Source organism: Charadrius vociferus, unplaced genomic scaffold, assembly GCF_000708025.1.
Source record: "Charadrius vociferus isolate BGI_N301 unplaced genomic scaffold, ASM70802v2 scaffold69, whole genome shotgun sequence".
Classification (NCBI taxonomy): Eukaryota; Metazoa; Chordata; class Aves; order Charadriiformes; family Charadriidae; genus Charadrius; species Charadrius vociferus.
Genome location: NW_009649937.1, coordinates 591,951 through 596,105, shown reverse-complemented (window position 1 = coordinate 596,105; position 4,155 = coordinate 591,951). Strand labels below are relative to the sequence as shown.

General features: G+C 56.0%; 1 protein-coding gene and 2 non-coding genes across 3 annotated transcripts in view; all 3 read right to left on the bottom strand.

Moving 5' to 3' along the window:
* Positions 1-4,155, bottom strand: part of FTCD (formimidoyltransferase cyclodeaminase) — a 23,393-nt gene that overhangs the window by 13,677 nt on the left and 5,561 nt on the right. The gene's annotated exons all lie outside the window — the stretch shown is intronic.
* On the bottom strand, positions 473-544 carry TRNAA-CGC. The gene has a single exon. It is a non-coding gene; the product is annotated as a tRNA-Ala (tRNA).
* Positions 1,256-1,327, bottom strand: TRNAP-CGG. Its single transcript has one exon. It is a non-coding gene; the product is annotated as a tRNA-Pro (tRNA).

Below are 4,155 nucleotides of genomic sequence, written 5' to 3'. Positions count from 1 at the left end.
CCCTGGTGCAGGCGGGAGAGGGGGATGGGGGGCGGTGGGCCAAGCCACTGGTTGCCTTCGTGCGAGCAGTTGGTGGGAGGTCAGCAGCGCCAGGAGGAGGCTCTGTGTCTGCAGCTGCAGCTGCCCTGGTACGTGCCCCACACTGGGATGGGGTCCCTGCCTCCCTGGGGGGTCCTCTGGGTGTGCTGAGCCCCCAAGGGGAGCCTACATGGCAGTAGTGGTGGGTGCTGTGTCCTGCTGGAGGACTTACCCCTGTGCCTTTTCAGGGAGCCGCACTGGGCTGCATGGTCGGGCTGATGAGCTATGGGAAGAAACAGTTTGAGGAGCTGGACCCCATCATGAGGAAGCTGATCCCCCCCTTCCACCAGGGCATGGATGAGCTGGTGGCACTGGTGGATGCTGATCAGCTTTGGATCAGCTTTGGGAGATGTCCCATGCAGCAAGAAAGGGGCTGTTTCCTGGGATTAAAAGCTGGAGATGCTGGGGGTTGAACCCAGGGCCTCTTACATGCGAAGCAAGCGCTCTCCCGCTGAGCTACATCCCCTGCCTAGAGTGGGGTCTGGGGAGGGTGTACTGTCCATGACACCACAGCAGCAGTGTTCAAGCTTGCTAAAACCAGTGTCAGCTAAAAGAGTAATCCTATGGATGCACCACAGGGTGCCATTTGCATGCAGCTGGGGGATACCAGGGCTGACCGTCTTCCACCAGATCTGCAGAGAGCAGCAGGAGTGCAGTCCCCAAAGAAGGGACTGTGACAAAAGGAGGGCTTGTCTGGGTGTTGAACTAGAGACCTCTCACACCCAAAGTGAGAATCGTGCCTGTAGACCAACGAGCCACAGTGCTGCACCCTTTTTTGCACCCCCAGCCACTCTGTCCCCCACATTTTGGGGTTAGGGGTGCCGGGAAGCATCCCCAGGCCAGCCGTGCCTACAGGCAGCAGCCTCAGCATTTTTCTGGTGGGCCTGGGGGGCTCTGTTAGCCCCGCAGCCATCAAGGAGAGGGGTCTGGGTAGGCAAAAGCTGGGGATGCTGTGGGTTGAACCCAGAACTTCTTAGATGTAGAGCAAGCACTCTCTTATTGAGCTACATCCACCTGTACCAGCAGGATCTTGCTCCTGGCTCCTGGGGGTCCATCCTGCCCATGGGTTTGTGCCCAGCGAGGACATGGTACTGATCCCACCGTGCTGGGCACTGCTGCCCTTACCACGTTCCGGTCACACATGCTGCCACCAGGAAAGTTGGATGCCCAAAAAGGAGGGCTCGTCCGGGAGTTGAACCCGGGACCTCTCGCACCCGAAGCGAGAATCATACCCCTAGACCAACGAGCCATGGCAGAGCCAGCATCCCTGCCCTTGGCACCTGTTCTTCAGCCACTCATTGCACTGGGCACAGGATGGTGGCTCTGGGTTGCCTCCATTTCCCATCACTGCACCTCAGACACCCATTTCACATGGACCCAGGTACCCTCTCCACTGCCCCACCGGTGCCAGTGTGGTTTTGGGACAAGGGACAGGAGCTGCAAGTGCTGGGTTACTGGGAAATAACCCTAGCCATTCCCTTTTCCCAGTCCCTAGGAGCTGCCAACCTTGGGGGTCAGCAGGGTGCAGGTGCTGGTGCCAGGGCTCCCATGGGTGCTGTGAGGGACAGGACTGGGAGGTTGGTTCTGGGGCAGACCAGGGGAATTTTTCAGGACGCAGTCCCCGAGGGTAGGGCTACCTGTAACTGTGCCAAGGTGGGAAGCTGAGCTGCTGTGAGAATCCCATCTGGTGGGAACCCCCCTCCACGCAGGACAGCTGCAGGGGGAACAGGGCAAAGATCTGATCTTCAGACAGCCCACCCACATCGAGCCTCTGATGCTAATTGTATTGCATTGCAGGCTGTGCCAAAGTAAGGCTTTGCTCCCTGGGGCACATCCAAACGCCGTGAACCCAGGGGCATTGGGAGGAAGGATCAGCCACAGACAGCACAGGTAAGCCTCAGTCCTCTTCCCTGTCCTGTGAATCACAGAGGTGTGGGGATGAGCGGGCAGGGGGAGTGCTGCATCCCCGTGATTGCTAGGTCACATAACCCCCCATGGCTGCCCCAATCCTTCAGCCTCATTCATCCAGTGCTAATAACAGCCACCTTAAGCAGCAATAACCAGATCACCCTTCTCTTTGGGAAACATGCAGACACCTAATTCTCAGCAAACATGAATTAACAGTCCTGGAATATTTAATTCAACAATTCTTGAGTTTGAAACTCAAATCCCAAAGTATTTCACTCCCAGGACCTTGTAAACTGTTGGGATTTGGGCCCCACTTTCACTGTGCTCATCCCTGTCTTTCCCCAAGGGCTGCCCTCCCCAGGGGGAGAAGCTCAGAAAAGAAGGGGGTGTAGGACAGCCAGGAGTAGTGTCTGGCAATGATTTGGGCTCAGCATGAAGCACGATGCTGGCGGAGCCAACAGGGCTGCAGGCTCACCAGGGTGCAAGCCTTATGAGCCTCACTCCCACAGGTAGCACCAGGAGGGCCAGACCAGGATGCCAGGGCCTTTTGATTTGCATGCTTCTTCCCCAGTGACTCACACGTGTGGGTAGCCTGTTATTTCCCTGCTTCATGGGATTTCCAGCCATGGGGAAAGAATCGGAGCCCTTGCCGGAGCCATTGCCTGTCTGGGTCCCCAGGCTGGAACAGGGCCCTTGCATAGCAGGGAGGGTGCCCTTCAGAAACCACAGCAAACTCCTGCCCTGCGGTCAGTCTGTGGGTGCCTGGGGTGGGACATCCTCTCAGTGGTGTCCTCTCCTTCCTCTTATCCCAGCCATGCAACCACTTTCCCCTTCCTAAAGCCTAAGAGCAGCTGTCTTCCCTGCTTTGGTGGGAAATCGCGTTGTGAGGCTTTGGTGAGCAAGGAAGAAGATTTTTATCGGCAAACAAGTACCATCTCAATCTGCCATGCCTACAGGACCCAGCCCCAAGGGCTCTGTCTCTCCACCTGGCTGGCTCCAGGATGCGTGTCACCAAGTGCTCTGGCCAGGAGTCCTTGCCCTGGTGAGGAGGATATGGGACGCCTCCTGTTAAGGCCAGCTTGCCCTCCTGGCATTGCCCTCAGCTTGGAGCCCAGGTGCTGGGAATACTCCTTTTGCAACCCAGCAAAGGCATTGTCAGTGGATCTGTCTCTTCCTCCTACAGTACTGCTGTGAGTCACCAGGATTTTTGTCTTCTCATCTGGATGTGCAGAGAAGCCACATATCAATATGCTGGGATCTTGTTGACCTAGCAATCATCCAGCCACTACCGGTCCCCTCCATCCCAATCACCAGAGCCATGCAACCCAGGCTTCCACTCCTGATGGTCCTACTTGCTTGCTATTCATACCAGTCTTCCGTTTTCCATGACAACTCTATGCTTCTCCACTTGTTCCAACTCAAACAGTGACCTCACCCTCCTCCCCACCTCATCCATCCATGTGATGGCAAGGTACCCACCATCAGAAATGCTCACTGGATGCTTCTGTTGGCTTTCCCAAGTACATAAACGCAGAGAAACCTGAGAAAGCCCATTTGCCACATGGAGTGGTGCAGGCTGGGGTATCCCCATAGCTACACACATCCCAAAGAGGAGATTAGCACCCCCATGGATGTGACCCTGGAATGGGGAGCTACTACCATCACCTTCCCCAGTGTTTCATCTGCTCCCTGTTGAGCTGGAATATCCCACCATATATACATGCAGTGTAATTTTTGCTGGTGCAGCTGGGTTCAACAAAGCAAAGGGTAAAAGAAAGAAAATGAAGGGAGATAGGGGTCTCCAGGAAGCTGCTGGAGGAGGATGATGAGTGACAACAGGGAGAAGGTTTCCTCCAAGAACATGAGCAGGTAAGGGAAGATGGGAGGTGGGGAGAAGACATGAAACTCAACAGAGGCAGGCATAGAGGCACAGAATCATAGAATGGTTTAGGTTGGAAAGGACCTTGAAGATCATTGAGTTCCACCCCCCCTGCCATAGGCAGGGACCCCTCCCACTAGACACGTCCAGCCTGGCCTTGAACACCTCCAGGGATGGGGCCTCAACAACCTCTCTGGCCAAGCTGTTCCAGTGCCTCACCACCCTCAAAGTAGATCCCATGGAGGAGACCGTTTTTCGGCTGTGCCCCCGCAGTCCCTCCTCTTCCCTAC